This window comes from Amblyomma maculatum, chromosome 2, assembly GCF_055883805.1.
Source record: "Amblyomma maculatum isolate TAMU_Amacu chromosome 2, ASM5588380v1, whole genome shotgun sequence".
Taxonomy (NCBI): Eukaryota; Metazoa; Arthropoda; class Arachnida; order Ixodida; family Ixodidae; genus Amblyomma; species Amblyomma maculatum.
In genome coordinates, this window is record NC_139345.1 from 9,459,811 (window position 1) to 9,477,569 (window position 17,759).

Here is a 17,759-nt window from a genome sequence, read left to right on the forward strand (position 1 = left end):
CATTACTGTCCCCGTTGTTAGCGCTGCTTTCTTGCACGAAATGCCAGCCTGTTCAACGTGCATGCCCTACTTCTCCGGCTGAGCTCTGTCTTGCTTTGCTCTCGTTTAAGTTCCTTAGGAACCGGTAAAACTTGACCTTGGGCAGCTTACCGGTGGTATTTTGTCACTGTGGTAATAATCACAAGCGCTTCAGTAAAAAAAGTAGTCTTGTTTACTGTGCACTTGATGTTTTTTCCTAGGTAAAGCTGGGACGTGATCTTAGAAAGCATTGGCTTTACGGGTGGCGCCATGTCCGGAAAGCCACTTCCGCCGGGGTGGCGCAGTGGTTACGGCGCTCGACTACTGTTCCCATGGATGCGGGATCGAATCCCGGCCTCGGCTGCCGCTTTTCGATGGAGGCGAAAAGCAAGGCGCCCGTGTGCTGTGCGATGTCAGTGCACGTTAAAGAACCCCAGGTGGTCGAAATTTCCGGAGTCCTCCACTACGGCGTCTCTCATAGCCTGAGTCGCTTTGGGACGTTAAACCCCACAAACCAACCAACCAACCAACTTTTTACGTGGCGGCTCCCACGTGGTGCTATATGGAAGTGCAGCCTACAAGGCTTATAATCCCTTTTCAGTTGTCTTTCGAGTTTGTATGAATGTATACATGCTCCACAAATAGAAATAACACCAGCCATACTAATGAGATATGCTTAAACTCAAGTGCCGCTATATGCAGCTTGTATGATGACCAAGTTGACACGTTTATTAAAAGCATATCCGACTTCATTTTGTACAACGGGATGAAAGTGAGCTGTGCAGCTTGTTTAAGCAGAACCAGAATACATGCATGTGCACTGGGCTTGTGTGCACGTGTTACTTGCCTGTACTCAATCCTTGACATGACTGGCTTGCATCTCATTGTTTCCTCTTTAGAACTGGAGCTCTACTATGTGCTGTTCAACTTCAGATTTCGCCTCAAGTTGACCGAATAGCCCTGAAAAGCAGCCCAAAGTCAACGTTGGACTTTGATAACAACAAAATATTAAGGAAATGAGGTCCACACCACGACTCATACCGCCATTCTTCGATGACCCAGCCGAGCGCACAAACTACTATCCTCAATGAAAAATACTGTGAGATGGAAGTTCCAGATTACAATACCAGGAAAAGCCCCAGCGAAAGAAACGACAGCATTTTGCTTCAAGTTCGATCAAAACTGTCAGCTCAACAAAAACAGGAATCCGTTTAGGTTTCTTACATTGGGAATTAAAGCTTGCTGCCAATAAATCGCACTCTCAATGAAATACTCCGTCGCTGAGCGAGCGCTCATGCCAGCGTGCATCATAGTCGATTTCGATTTCCATACACTGGGGAGGCAAATTCAGAGTGATTAGGATATGGCCCACCGCTTAATTATGGCAAGAGCCGCATACTATACATCTTGATTGGCAGGTTCTTTAATAAAGGCCGCTTCCTGACGTTTACTTCCTGATAATGAGTCCATACCTCTCCTTGTCTAGCATAAGGACGCCGAAAAGCGTTGAGAGGAAGGAAAACAGCGGGGCTAGGGAAGAGATTGGAAGCGTCAACGGCGGAAGCACTGACGTCACATCATCGTCACATAACTGGAAAAGCTACAAAGTTTAATCAAAGTTATACAGTGTACAGTCAGAGACAAAAGTTTGCGGGATGTGAATTTGTGGAAAAATATTTTTCTCTGCGTGACTGGGCAAACATAGTGACTGAAATGTGTTGAATCACGAGCGAACAAGCACGCCCACTCAGAAGAAAAACGTCACAGGAAAGACTAGCGAGGCAACGAAGAGATAAATGTTCTTCCCCAAAATCCGAATCCCGCAAACTGTTTTTCCGGACTGTACAACCTTTCTAAATCATGCAAAATGGTGCTGAATTCAAATCATGCTGAACCCGCCACCATTTGTTTTTCATTTTATGCTTCTCGCGCACGTACACATTTGAAGTTGTTTTTTTTTTTTTCTTCTGATAATACCGACAACTGTTCGCTCGAGTAAATGCTGGACTCTCATATCTTGTAGGTGGATTGCTTGTTAAATTCGGTCCTCTAGATAACTTTAGGAACGCAGGAGCAGACTTTCAGGTATAAAAGCCAACCTATGGTGTATTTTGAGTGGTTTATATTAGAAACCCAAAATTCCCTTGCCTTAAACAAATTTTATTAACATAAGATCGCAGCAGTTCGTAAGTTTCCGACTAAAATTCAGTAAAACGCAAGAGCTTTATGCGCTCCTACGAAGTACTGAATGTCTCACTATACTGATGAAAGAGTGAATCCGATGCCAAGTCACGCCAGTCGGGTCACAAGTAAAAAAAAAAAAAAAAAAAGATAGAACCGACGAGGCTTCCAAACCTGGAATGAGCCCTTCAACGCCTTTTTATTTATTTTGCTTTTCTTTGATTTTAAAACACCGTACCAACCCCGAAATTATTCAGGAAGTGTTCGCTCTTTTAAACAGAGATGACTGAGCCGATGCCGACTCAACTAACGCTCGAGAGCATCAATCAGATTGCTGGTGGTTCCAGGAATTTTATTATATCCTCTTAACATCTTAGGGAGCTGGTCTGCATAAGTATATATATTAGCTAGGCTGCCAGCGCTATGAGCCATAACCATGGTGTGCCACTCACTTTTTTCTTCCTTGAATGAACGATTTCCTTGATAGAGCCTTCAGATGAGATCAAGCAGTAGTTTGAGGTAAAGAATAGGCCTTGCCAGTGCCGTTATAGAATCACGGATAGAAATGAAGTCAATATTATAGTAAAAAATGTTTATTGGCAGTAAAAAGAAAAATATGGATCGGAGTGCGATAGAGACGGGAAGAAAAGAAAAAAGGAAAGAAAGATGCACCACCGTCAAAGATCCCAGCCAAGGGAATCTGTAAGAACCAAGGGGCATATCGATATTTTTCGCATTCTTTCTCTTCATTCGTTTTCGCTAACCTATGGGGCTGAAACATGGAGACTAATGAAAAGGCTTCTACTTCTACAAGGTACACCAGTGTACATTGTAGAGGGCTGCTCTGAGTTCTTTTTACAAGCTTCAGCGTAATTACAGTGTTCATCGTCTTTCACGTATTGCAAACTACTGAGGCCTTCTACGAGTATATCGCTACTTTCCAGAAAATATTTATTGCTTGGAGAATTAGCCTTAAAGAAAATAAAGTACATATAAACGGGAAAAAATATTTCGCCCATCAAAATCTGGTCGTTTTCGAAGATTTTGTACAGAAAGGAGATAGGAGGGAGAGAAAAGAGTACTTTTCTTATGCAGGATATTTTTTTTTGCCTGCATTTCTTGATGGGCGCGTTATCAATGAGAAACTTCCATACATTTAAGCTGTTATGTTGAGTGGAGTATATGACACTGAGTGCTAACGCCTAAAAATGGGTATGCGAAAAAGAAAAAAAAAGGCATGCTTAATGCTCATAGAAACGCTGCTTGAAACGTTGTTGCAAATTGTGGGAGGGTTATAGGAGATACTTATAAACAAAGTTTAATACTTTCTATTTAGCAATGCGGTTCTAAGCGGCAGGTTTTAACAGCAAGTCTAAAATGGGAGCACATTCATCACTGATAACGACCGTTCTGTTTAATAATGTTAGCTACCGCATAGACGTGTTTCGTGTTTTTAAATTCAAACTCAAGAAAAGCGTGACAGAAGGCGTGACCTTAAAAGAAAAATAACCCCTGCAATTTTACAATGGTTCTTTTGTTCTGCTTTCCTATTCACTCATTTTCGTTGCGATAACCTTGTGTTGTAATAGCAGACACACAGATTATTCAAATTACGTCACAATATTTTAGCTAGGTTTGATGCGATGTTTGAGGTGCAGGAAGGAAATAGAAAAACAAAAAATAGTCGTCCGTTAAGCGCGTGAAGTATTGCGGCCGTGGGCAGTTCAGACGTATATATGGCAGCCAGTCTAACTCGGTACCTTGTCCCAGGCGCTGTTTCACAAGCGTTTCTTGGCAATATATCTCCCAAGTGTGCATAATAAATTGGCATAACTTGCGACATACATGTTTGATAAAAGCAAACTAACATAATATTAGCGTACACCTAAAGCAGTAGATGGTTTGCATTGGTGATCGCGATCTTTTTGACAATTTTTTTTTTGAGCAAGGCAATCGCACAATATTTGTGCTTGTGCCATAATACCTTCAGCATGGTTATTCCTTTCTATTCTCGTAGTGGAGATCAAGGCTCGTGGACTTAAAATAATTTTTATTTCACTGCTTATCCAAGAAGAATTCATTAAATGATTCATGCATCTTGCTGCCGGGACACTATCTTTTTCGTGTTTTTGTTTTTGTTCTCAATACTGGTCTCATATTTTGCATAAGCCTGTGCATAAAAAAAAAAAAAAAAAAAAAAAATCCCCAAATCCAATGCTTCTTCATACCCGTGCATTCATGAAGCGATTGGTGAGAAATGAGTGTAAAAGCAAAAAACAAATCTTTAACACACCTGAGATAAAAACCTACTTTTCTCGCAAAGTCAGACAGCCGGAAATCCGGACTTGCCATGGGACTGCAGTGATCTCTGAGAAGTGAACTTCATCAGTGACAGTGAACCTTTACGTCTTTCGACACGCTGGCTTAAAGCTTTTCGCACTTGAAACAAGGCTTTTCTGAGTTTTCGCGTGTGCAGGACACGACTCGTTTTCACTTTTGAACCCCGTGAAACACGGCAACTCGAACCACCTTTGCAGGCTGAAGTGTTCGAAATTATTTTGCTCCATAAGGAGCGCAGCCGGGTTTGCAGAGCCTCTACCAAGCGCACACCCCTGTGAGAGCCGGGCGCCAGGTCGGGGGACGCTTGTACCCATTTGCTCCTTGCTAATTTATGCTGCGTAAGCTTGTTGTTGGTGATTTATTCACATGTATTTTAGGCGCTGAGGCAAGTGCGCGAGATGCCGTCTGTCGACAGCAGCGTAATATGGCACATCACCCGATAAGAATGCGAGCTGTCGCAAATTCGTTGGAGCTGGAAATGGGTGCTATTGAGCACTGCCTGCATTCCTGCCGTTGTCCTCCTTGCTTCCTGCATGCCGAGCTCGTTCCGAGAGAACGCCGCCGAACCAGATGCCGGCACCCTGGTCTTAAGGAATCAGCCTGGACGGAGAGGGTCGGGATTCCGCCATTGCTGCGTGTTCAGTTCCTGCTTCTTCTCCTACAGGCCCTGCGACGCTTCTTCAGCAGGCGTGTACAAGCATTTTAGACCCGCGTTTATATTTTTCCCGCCTACGGAGGAGAGCGACAGTATTATTCACTTTATTCCTCAGCGCGAAGGTTGTCTCTGAAAAACTTTCGTCGTCCAAGATTACATTAAGGGACCGTTCGCTTTTTAAAATTTATTATGTAATAAACAGGATATCATGGTTATCGCCAGCTGAAAGCATTGCACACATGCTACGTGAAGCCACATATGAATTCAGCTTATGCGCACAATAGAGGTGTCACCACCGGGAAATCTCGAACCTATCTATGTAGCCATAACTGCCCGCTGTTGAATATATTTTTAGCGCTCCCTGCATGTCACAATTTGCCATTCTAAGCCACGGAAAACCGGGCAAGGTGTGGCATCTTAACATTAACGACAGGGACGCTGCCACTGTGCCTCGACTCTTCTTCTTTTTTTTTTCTTCATTGCCTGGTTTTTAAATATAATATTTTGCAAAAAGAAACACCATTCTCAAAATGAAAAGTGCATAGCTATGTACATATAGGACCATCATGATCAGCCAGTGTTAGCCTGGCTTCATAGCATTAATTGACAGCCAATCGAGAGGTTGTGCCACCGTTTTTTGTATGGCGATAAGCCAATGCATACTCTCTCGAAAATAAATTCGGACAGGTCTTGCATCCCTGTCGCAGTGATAGCCCGCTGTTTGAAGCTGAATAAAGACACGTTTAGAAAACTCACAATTATCTTCAATCCGTATCTTCGAAATATGTACTCTCATATACATGTGTCATTATGAGCATGCGAATTATAGATGTCGCAATTACGTGAAAAGATGCCTTGTAAAAATATTTCAAAGCCGCGTGACTAGATGAAGGGGACCAAGAAAGAGACAAAGGGGGGCAAATGCGGATAAAGAGGCACAAAGAGAGACAAAAGAGCTACCTATTTGCACAAAAGAGGCCCTTAGTCACTGCAGCAGCGCATGCTTTCGCATTTCTCCGATGCTGCAGACTGCAGTGATCTCAAAATTTTGTATCATAACGAATGTTATAATTTTCTGTATATATGGCTGTTTATTCTCGTTCTGCGTTCTTTCTTATTGTACCCTTGAAATAATTTTTGTTTGCTGTCTTTCGCAATTACATATTGTACCGTTTTGAGAACTCGTTTTTCTGAGCTCAGTGTACATATGTTTTATACTCCTTTCATCTTTATATTGCATATATATTTTATGGAACCCTTCAAATGAAATATGCGTTTGTACCCCGAAGGTAACAAATAAATAAATATGAACGCCAATAGTGCCTAATGAATGTTTAATGAAACGCAATGGCCGTCTTGTTATACCCTTTATCGTCATTCAAGACAATGTTTCATATTTCCTTGGCGTCAAATATTGCATTGTGGCGGTATACGGGAGAATTTTCTTTTATCCAAAATTTGATGCGGGTTTTGGACAGATGGCTGAGAATTAATGAAAAGTTAGCGTCGTTATCAAGGATGCCAGAAAAAAGAAAGAGACGAGGATGTTCGCAAAAGGTATAATGGGAGCTCTCCTGTTTTTGTCGGCGGCAGAATGACGAACAAAGAAAATCTCGAGAGGCTTAACAAAGACGGCTCTCCATCTTGGGGGAAGTGAAAGATTACGCATGCCGTTACATCTGTTGTTAACGTAGTACAAAACTTTGTATAAGTGTAGCAAACGCGACGTAGCTTAAGCAGAACCTCCCACAAAATTCGTCATAAGCGTGAAATGTAAGCACGAATATCCTAGTGATTTAGCCGGGGATACATTTTTGATGTTTTTTTTGTTTCTGAGCGGTGATGCCGTGTGTGCAGATGAAGGAATAAAAACACCGTCCAGCTCCTTTTTTCACAAAGGGTGTGCGCATGCATGCTTTTGTTCTCCACGTCGGAGCGGCAGTCCTTCAAATACCCCTTCAATGGGTATTTAAAGGACTTTAAATACCCATCCTTTAAATTTAGTTGCACAACACAGGGCCTTCATATTGCACACCCTTTAGAAATATTCGCGGGCTTCGCCTCATGTTAATCATGATCAGAGGACCTCTAATTCAGTCACACAATTTCTTAACTGTTAGGGTTGCTATGCCACTCAATAAAGGGACGCAAAAATATTTATTTGCAAGAAAATGGTATGGGTGCGCGAGCTCCGAGAAAAAAGAAATTCATATCGTGGTGCCTAGATATTTTGTGGTGAATTGCGAGCGGCGAATTATTGGAATATAAGTGACATCCATATCTATTTAGAGCAAGGCGATGGCTTTATACTGTACTGTAGCTAAATGTCCTCATGTATGAACCACGTTTTTTTTTTTTTTCAGCTAAGGATGCGTCCACCGTGACACAGCCAGGTGCCCAAAATGTCCTTAATGAAGGTAAGCATTTGAAAAGTGCTAAGTTTCGTTTGCATGAAGTAGTGTTCTTTAGCAACGTTAAGAGCAGCGATTTATATTGACCGAAATACCTGCTAAAGCTAAAATAATATGAAAAAGACGAACGATGCCTTACTAAGACAAGCGCGAACGTTGACGACAAAGCGGAGTTGGCAGCTTTGGTATTTTTATCCTGGAACATGTGCTTCATCTCGAGTTTCACCATTTGCATTCCTGTGGAATGAACTGTCGTAAGAGTTTAGATTGTTTCGCAAGCTGGTACCTTGCATGCGCAGAATTAGGATACGCGAATTATAGCGTCATGTGCGAAATGCGACCTCCTGTATCTATAATGCAGAAAATTTGCCTTGATATGAATGCCGAGGAGTATTTGATCTCTTTTTGGAAAATGGATGTTTACAAAGTTTACATTGTAACTAGAATAATAGCGTTTACTGTCTGCCGTTGCGCTTCGCATCGAACTAGGTGATCGGTGTACTGAAAGCTTCACTCGGTGGATAAGCAATCTTTGTCTTGGTGATACTCACAGGCGCGGTCCCTCTGCGGAATCAATGCTGCTTGATATAACTGTGGTGAAAGCTAGCGTGCACGCATGTCTTGATCTTAATTTGCGAGCATCTAACAAAGTTATTGGAACTTGTTCTATTGCGGCGGCAAGCCTTTGTTTGTTTACTTAATTGAAAAGTCGATTAGTGAATTTGTCCGCATGATTATTCCAGTTATGGATCAACAAAAACAGGAACTCATGAATTCTGCAGTTATTTGTGTAGTATCTTTTCTTAATGCTTGTCTGTGGCGTTCGATTGACTTCTGGCATCTTTTCTATCTAGCTGTAGTTCACTTTTTTCTCGATTTCTTGATCAGTGTTGAACCATTATTGACATTTATATTCGCTTGGACAGGCTTTTGTCTTCTTCTGCAGTGCAATTTTCGCTACTTTCTCGAAAAAGGTGTTACTTGCATTTATTCCAACGTAACTAAAAAAAAAAAAAAACAAAAACTACCAAATATGCGCCCCTCTACAGACCCTATTCACTATTACTTTTAGCAGGGGGCATTTGTGGCAACCCTGTATTGCGGAGACGCCATAGCGTTGGGCGGTTCGAAACTAAAAGCACACACAAAAAAAATCTTCCCACGCGTCGACGCCGGTCTGCCGGCCTCCTCCCTTTTGCGCGCCGTTGATTTGTCGGACAATTGAAACGTCGTTTCTAACGGCGTCCACCCAGAGCTCGGATTTCACCGACGCAGGGTCTTGATTCGTCGTAGGCCCTATCTCTCGCTCTCTTTGTCCCTTTCTGATGGTGATGGTGGTGATGGTGGCTATGCCCTTTGTAGCGGGTCGCCGCTGCCTTGTCGCGCGCGAAGCCAAAAAGAAAAAGTAACAGAAGTTGCAAACGCTAAAAAAAACAAAAACAGCGCCAGTTATTTCTCAGTCCGGGCTCCCTGGTCACCAAAACAGTCACAACACAGCCGCCAGCTGCCGCTAGGGTCGCAGTGCCCCCCGTTGCCACCAGAACTCAAGACGCCGTTTCGTGCCCTCTACTACCCGTGGTGATGTTGCGTGGTGCGTGCCATAGTTGCCAGTAAAGCTGCAATGATGTCATGTGAATAAGCTCTATACCCCTACCTGAGAGCTACTCTGGAGTTTGGTACGCTTGTATTTGAGAAAGTATCGGGATCGATTGGTGGACCTAGACCGACCATGTGCTCATGCCATCGAGCATAGCCACTCGCTCCATGCACATCTCGCAGGCACGACTTGCCTCTGCCATCCAGTATTTCTTATGCACGTCAATGCGTAGCGCTAGCCCGAATGCCCAATTTCGCCTTTTCTTTTTTCTGACTGCTCGCTTTTTTGTTGTAACGATTCCGTTGAGCCACTGACGGTGAAAGCCGCATGATTCCTTTTTGTTTGAAGGAAAAGAAAGTCGGCAGTGCACGAAAATGAACGCAGAATGCACGCTCAACAAGCGCGCGAAAAAGCATGGAGAAGAGAAAAACGACCAAGCTCAATCATTGCGGTCGCTTTCTTCGGTGCCAGCGCGAAACGTGCGCGCAGCGGTCATAGTGCAGGAGAAAGCGTGCGCGCATTCTGCCAGCGTAAAACGCGGATCCCTTCGCGTGCTCCGCATCTGAAGGGCCGTTGCGAAACCTCGTCGTACTTTCGTACCCCAGCCGCAGCCGAGAATTCGGCACTTCAGGCCGTCGAGGCGGCGTTGATGTTCCCCTGAAATGCGGTAAAGAAAAGTCATAAAAAGACCTTAGCGGAAGGCAGCGAGATGGATTTACCTTTCTGCCCCAATAATAATAATAATAATAAAAAAAATAACTGTCGCGAAGATACGGAAAGTTAGAAAAGGTAAAAGTCTAAACTAACGTTTATAGACCAATGGACAATTGGCTAAACTAAGTAAAGACCTTGGCAAACCGTCGGCGTTAGTCGGCGGATGGTGGGTGTCGAGAGCTTCGCTCTGACTCACTCTCCTTTCTCTTCCTACGCTCTCGCTCTAATGTGGCCCTCTAGCTCGTACTTTGTCGGAGACAGCATTCCCTAAAGTTAGAGGTTCCAATGCTGCGCGTTGCCGCCCGCCGCCCACGAACTTGCTAGAGTAAATTCTAGCTCGGGGAGGAAAATAACCTGTTCTTGTCTTCGCCGACGTCGAGTCTCCCGAGTCGGCGGGCGTCCTCCTCATCACCTACAATGGCGGAACGGCTGCTGTTCCGCCGTACAAACAAACTGGCATTTCGGTAGGATGTGTTGTTGGGCTAGCTGGTGCAATATTTCAGACAGGATAGTTGCGCGAAAAAGACACACACAGGATAGGGCACGGGACGAGCCCAAAACTGACAACCGATTGTATGGTACAAACGCTGCACATATTTGACAAAAAAGACCCAGAGCATGCGCAGCCAAAGGTCACTTAAGTAAAAGTCAGTAGACACTGAGCCTCGAAACATAGAGCATGTTATCGAGATAGGCTACCTCACTGTTGTACAGCACAACAGAAGACTCGCAGATACAGCCATTCCTTCTTTTCATTATAAAATACGATTGTATTAGTTCACGTGCGAGCGAATTGCGGCTCTTGCCCAGAATCCTGATCTCATTCAGCCGAGGTTGACAATCCCTGCAAGTCGCGCATTGCTTAGCCAAATTAGATCCTTCCCCCGTATTAAGGATCAGTTATGTTCACGTGCACGATCGTTCGTGCAGCGTCCAGTCTGGTTTACATACATTTTCTTTCAAGGCAGTGGTATTTCACAAATAACTCCGACGGCGCATTCCGCAAAGGGCCTAGCATGTTTCTTGCCGGAACCGCTCTTCTTTGCTCCTTCTTTAGTGATTCGGTGGCATAGCTTTGCCTGCTTGAACGGTACTCTAAACACCATCGGCACTTTGTACCTGCCCGCCACCTTCTTCAGGTTGTGTGACACCTTGTGCACATGGCTACCGGTTTTCATTTGCTTTCAGCTCTTTGCCGTACTTTTCCCTTCATCGTTTGCAGCAGCGTCTCAGCCACAGCCGCCATGATCGCACTGGGGAAACCTGTAGAGGAAAGCCTGCCCACCTGGTCATTAAAACTTCTCTGCGGTCTGCGTGAACACGACTTCAGGAGGGCGAATATGTGCTCGTCCCGTACCCTGCCTTGTGCGTGTCTTTTTCGCGCAACTATAATGTCTGGTATTTCGGTTTATTTTCTTGTAATCCAGTAATTTCAGGCATGAAAATATAACTTCAACAAAATGTCTACGCTTGCGTTTGCGGGCAAGTAAACGTATTTAAATCTATAGCAGCTAGAAGCAGAAAGCAAGAAATGTTTTTAGCACGGCAGGAAGTTGGGAAAAATATTAACTTGATGCCCAGAAAAGTAAAAAATGACTACGGAAGTCTACAACATACACATTGAATTAGCGGCTAAAAAATTAAGGCAGTCTCACTATTGAAGGCCATTAAGAATTTTTCCAAAATTGTCTCTAGTTTCTTGAGCACCTGAAATACATTCAAAACAATGTCCGCTGTTGTGACAAAACTTAACTAAATCCAAAGATACGGAGAGAGGGATGAAAGGAAATAAAAAATAAATTGCATACACTGGGACAATGCTGAGGACTGCAATATATTGGAACGAATGTTGTATAGTTGCAAAGTATTGATACAGAATAAATAAAGATAGATTGAAGTAATTTAAATTCTTTTGGTCACAAAAGCTTATAAAAGTACATGCGATGTCATTATAAACTTTTTTACTAACTTACCGCCAATACATCTAAATAGAGAAAATTAAAATCTATCACATGCTAAAAAAAAGAAAATAATTCTTCTTTAATAGACTATATCTTTCTGGCTAAGAAGTAGACGACAAATAGGACCTATGCGACGTTCATCTAAGCCCGATACCTATTGAGCAACTACACTGACAACGCAAAACGATAAGCCGATTATATTTCATACTGACGGGTCTAATTGTACAAGTAAAAAAAAACGTTTAGTGTACACAAGGTCAGAAAGTACAAGAAAAAGTAACCACATACCTTCGGTGGGTACCAACACACGAACTGCGAATTTCTCGTTCGATGCTCTGCCACTGGGCTATACGGCGACAGGTGTTTAATCTTCTACTTTCTCAAACATTATGCGACGAGTGATCTCTCCTTAAGAGCGATAAGGCCCTCGAATCTGGAAATCTTGTTGTCGCAGCGTAAGAGGTCTACCGCACAGCTCCATTTTCTCGGTTATGTTACGTTCCGCGTGACATTCGCGGAAAGACAGGACATTCTGTCTGCCGCTATAGACGAGGTTGGCATCGGTGACTACTCACACGGATGTGTTGCACACAAGATAAATACCGAAGAGAGAAGATTTAGGGTTGCTATCGCGGTAGCTCACTCTGGCTTTTGGTGGGTTTACTTCCACTTTCTTATCAACCATCTCCGCGATTATATCTCTCTCACATATATAAGAAAATTTCCCTATGCTTTCTTGACGCTAGTGGCTGTTGTTTCCCTTGGTATATTCCTGGTACTAACATTGCTACTATACTGCTCCTACTACTAATTTTACAACCATCGCTAAAGCTAACACTCCTACTGCTGTGTAGCTGCTGTTAGCACCAGAACAATAGGAACAGAAATAACAACTTTGGCAATGACGCTGTGGAATCCAAGAAAGAGGCCTTTTACAGCTGCTAATTCGTGTAAGGGCCCCACCTTACCAAAATCGCGAAAGAAAGGTGTCGCTTTAAGTCTTCTGTAAATCAAAGTTTACCGTGTTCCCTCCTTGTTTACGGCGATCATCTCGTCTCCATCGCATGAATGATGTAAAGGCGCAGCCAAGGCTTTACTCGTTGTCACTGATTGCATGACCCGCTTCGCCTCCGTACAGCGAGCTCTTTCCTCCAAGTTCTTAGACTTGATGAATGGTCCCGACAACCGCATAACATGGGACTTACAGCCTTTTTGCTGCCTTTTCTCCGCATCTTGAGAATGTGCAGTTTAACCCCGTGTGTAATGAACGGTGAGGGAAAGATCCGACTTTAAATCCTCATTTCTCTTTGCTCGTCTTGGTCGTCCATAGATGCAGGATCCGCATTGCTGTTTAGAACTGCACCAGACGGTGAGAGGCGAAAAAATAAAAATAAAACTAAAAGCGCGAACCTAAGCTGTCGTAACATCGGCCTGCTTACTCCACCACTCGGGCACCCCTCTGCCGGTGAACCTACTGTTTACGCACGGCAGCTTGCAAACAGTGGTCGACACGAAAGCCGCAATGGTACGAGAAGTGAACCGCGAGAGAAGTCGCGCGGTGCGGGCACGGATGGAAACATTAGGCTGCCTTTTTTACTCGGACCCTGCGAGCTTTCTTATCTCTCTTGTGTTGGTTGCTTGTTGGATCTGTAGTCTATGGAAGATGATAGGATGGGATTAACTCTAGGCTGACGCAGAAATAATCGTCGCTATACCTCTGCGGACGAGTCACCTCCTCTATTCATCTGAACGTCGATGGCTGTGCTACTCCGCGCTCTCTGTTATGCTTTTTTTAGTCTCTACCTTTTTTTTTGTGTTTATTCTTCTGTCATGCTAGGTCGATGCCTCTCCTTTTATTTACACTGCTTTCTGCGATGTGCAAAACAAAAAAAAAAACACTTTTCCTCTAGTAGGCTTCCGCATCCGGTGCATTCATCTCGCAGCTGAAATTTGGACAGACTGCGTCAGCGTGAACACAAAAGCTTTCCGAGGCTATCGGTGCTTACTAAGCATTTACGTCATGAAATACGATGCTTGCTATCGAAGCTGACACGTCGGAGCATGATATGTTTGCGGGCTACTTCCCGAACGATGCTAAGAATGTTGGGAACGCATGAAAGGGGTAAAAGCTTCTTGCTCTCCCAACCTGCATGCCATTGTCGGTAAACATGGTTGTAAAGTGATAACCAAGTTATAGAGAGCGAAAAAGTAAAAGGATATCCAGGGATGGTAACCGGAAGTTTTTGCGATTGGCTGCTCTTGTTGGGGAAACGGGATGAGGGGATAGAAAACGCAAAACTAGAGATGGGGTGAGGTACAGGCAAATAAATCAAAGCCAAAGGCTGCTGCAGCAGTGCTTTCTACACCTCGAACTACGCCGATCGCTATGGCCACACTCCGGGAAACATCCTCCCACAAGAGGCCGGGAATCGAGGCGGTCTCGGGCGTATTTATAGCGTTTATCTCTAGCCGCTGGCCGTTAAACTCAGTGTAGTCACAAAACATGTGTTGAATTGCTTTATTACAGCCATGCATGTTTGAAGCACAGATGCCAGCCATAACAATGAGGAATTAAGGGAATCTTTTTGCAAAAAGAAAAAAATACAACATGGAGCCAGAGATACGAAAGCAAATTGGCTTTACATTGTGATATATTAGAAAAAATACAAAGATGTTCTCCACTGACCGGAGTGCTCAGGTGCAGGTCAAAATTTTGGGCAAGTCTGCAGTGCGGGAAGTGTCAGCTCCCGCACTATCCCACGAAGGTTATTCGTCGCGTGCACCCTTGAAATAACGAAAATTACACGAATGCCGTAGTTTTGAGCAGTGGGCACTTTTTAGTTTGCGCGATAGTTCATTTAATACATTTCTGGCAGCCATTGCAGGAGCATGTCTTGTCATTTGGGATTGTGCGTTGTTGCAAGCCATGGATTCTAAAGGCCACACTAGTTTGATGATTTGATCAGAAGCTTGGTGCAACCTGCAAGCCTCTGAGGGCTGCAATGAAATGAAATGAAAAAAAAAAACAAAAAACAAAACAATTTGGACCATTTATACTTTTCGTCGATTAAGGAACTTATAACAGCCAAACAGGGGACGGAGTACCGCACCCAACCCGTACAGGAAGCGTTGTACATTGTTTTTCGCTTATGTTTTTTAAGAACACCACTTTGTTTTCAAATGTGCATTCCCGCTTTGCTACAGTTCTGGATGGGGCTGGAATATGTACTTATAAAAGGCCAATGAATGAAGAAATATAAGGGTGCACCTTAATTTGCGGAGAGACTGCAGGTTCTGCGAACCTGGAGGAAATATCTGAGCTGTCTGCGTAGGCATGCAAAGAGCAACTAATTACGCAAGTAGCACGTGAAGCTTATGCATACTACATTAAAGGAGCTATGGTCTTGAGACACCTCTACAGTGTGAGGAATAAAGGCGCGGGGAGCATCAAGGATTGGTTAACGTAGTAAACGGGCTGGTAATAGAATAGAAAAGACTGCATGCTGGAAGGTAGATTAAGGAGTCGAAAATGAAACACGAAGTCAACCGCTATGCGTGTATTAGTGAGACATGTATGCAGTGGGAAATATAGTTGCCATACGTTTCGGCAGCCGTAGAGCCGTACAGAAATTTTCATTTGTTCACTCTCCACTGCGCGGCGTCTTTGTCTCCTAACGTTCTCAAGAACGAAACGCTGCACGGCAGAATCCCAAGGACAACGAATTTTTCATTCGTAAAGTCGATTGAAGTGGTGTACCCTATAAGGAACGTGAGCAGCCAGGCCCTCCTTACGTAAGGTATAGGGTGGCTCCGCGAGATATTTTTATAGACGGTATAACTCCAACAAAATGATGGCACCTTTCATAAGACACAGTATAGCCATTTACGTATTTTACTCATTTATTTATTTACAAAATACTACTTGCCTAAGCGCAAACAGGAGGGGCAAATATAAAAAAAAATCAACCCGAAAAGAAGTTGACAGGAATTGTTGCACACTCAGGCAAATACATGTTGTTGAATAATAGAATGTACACCAGGCTCCGCCGGGTTGGCGCAGTGGTTACGGCGCTCGACTACTGTTCCCAAGGACGCGGGATCGAATCCCGTCCTCGGCGGCCGCTTTTCGATGGAGGCGAAAAGCAAGGCGCCCGTGTACTGTGCGATGATAGTACACGTTAAAGAACCCCAGGTGGTCTAAATTTCCGGAGTCCTCCACTACGGCGTCTCTCATAGCCTGAGTCGCTTTGGGACGGTAAACCCAACAAACCAACCAAACCAAGAATGTACACCAAGCAGAGCTTATCCTATAGTTCAGCGAGAGAAGGTATAGCAGAGACGCCAATGAATAGCAGAAAAAAAAGCATGACAATAAATACAAGCAAAGAGAGCAGTTATGCGTTGTTCAAGGTGCGCGCTTTAATCATGCTCAAGCAGTGAATACAGTTATCGGGTAGCTTATTCCAATCGGAAATCGTTCGATTGGAATAATCTATCCGATAACTGTAGTAGCTTAGATGACGTTGTTTCACGTGTAAACACAAGAAAAGTCTTCTCTGCTCTAATACCTTGCAGGCAACAGTAAAACGTGAAGTCCCATACTAACTTCCCTTTAGCACGCCTCGCACTCGATGCCCAAATTGAGATGCGCTTGCACGGAGAACTGGACTGAGTACGGCGTTAGGTCGAGCAGGCGGATGACGGTAATGTCGAAGAGAGCATTGAAAAGAGGAAGTTTCCGAGCGCAAGAAATGGTCGAGGTATCATTACAATATATGCGTGCTGCATCTACTTGATGAAAATAAATACAACGGGAGGGGAAAAAACCCCGTGCACGACTCAATGATTACTGTCCTAATTTGCCTCTGATGTGACTTTTCCTCTGGTGCCACTCGCATTTCCCTAGACCAGGATAAATGGTAGCAGGTGTTAAGCTGATATAGCATCGGTCACAATCTTTGTGGCACTGTGCATTTGCACTGAATGCTTTGGACGTTGTTACTGTGATCAATTTTGTGTTCGAACAATATCACCAATAAGCCACATTGATGTAATTACTCCCAGCTTTGTTGAGCGTGAAAGCTGTCAGATACAATACCATCCGCCTGAAATATTTGTTAATAAGTAAGAGAACTCGCAACACGTTTGAAAATTTTGTGCAGACAGACAGAAATGACAGCAGCCTCTTGGACGATCTGCTCATTATATCCCGAAAGATCACATTCCCGCCTTCCTAAATAAGCTCTTTCATCCTCCTCTTTCGATGGTAAGATCGAAAGCATACGCTCTGGACAACCCCCTCCCCTTCCCTCCCGTCTATGCAAGACACTGTTCACTACGCTCACCTGGTCCCACCAATTTATCCTACTTCACAACTTGGCAGGTTGGTGGAGAAGCTAGGCTCGCAGGGGGCACTTACTGATTGTGTTCTAGGTTTAGGTACCAAAGTGTCGGATCCAGGAATACACTGATAAAGTGGATTGAGGTAGCAAAGCGATACGAGTGATTTGCCGCTGAAACAACGGGACGGGCTTGTACCAAAAGATACATAACCTAACACAGAATTTAGTTTCAAGAGATTAAGATGATGAGAAAGATTCAGATTTAGTTTTAAGAGATTAAGAGATGGTCACCAGCGTATTGTTGTTCCCTAGGGGCATATGGTCTTGTGTCGTCTTCTCTCTCTTAAGCTGCTTCGATGTTTCCTCCCCGTTTTCCTGCCGGTGCAAGACCCGATTCTGGGAACCACCGGCCAATCATGCAAGCAGGAAAGATCTTCACGCTGGCGTAGAGGGAGGTTTCTTAGGACCCAACTACACGCAGCAGGATTAGCACTGGGAACACAGATTCTGTACACAAAGGCAGCCAGCGGTCATAGATGC

The 17,759-nt window shown here is 44.0% G+C and overlaps 1 long non-coding RNA gene across 1 annotated transcript in view; it reads left to right on the forward strand.

Annotated features, from left to right (window-relative positions):
• The window catches only part of LOC146197910 (uncharacterized), an 88,865-nt gene extending 77,212 nt beyond the window's left edge, over positions 1-11,653 (forward strand). The window contains exons 3-4 of the long non-coding RNA XR_014704911.1: positions 7,558-7,611; positions 11,139-11,653. This is a non-coding gene — a long non-coding RNA (uncharacterized LOC146197910). The remainder of the gene's footprint in view (positions 1-7,557; positions 7,612-11,138) is intronic.
• The last annotated feature ends 6,106 nt before the right edge of the window (positions 11,654-17,759 follow it).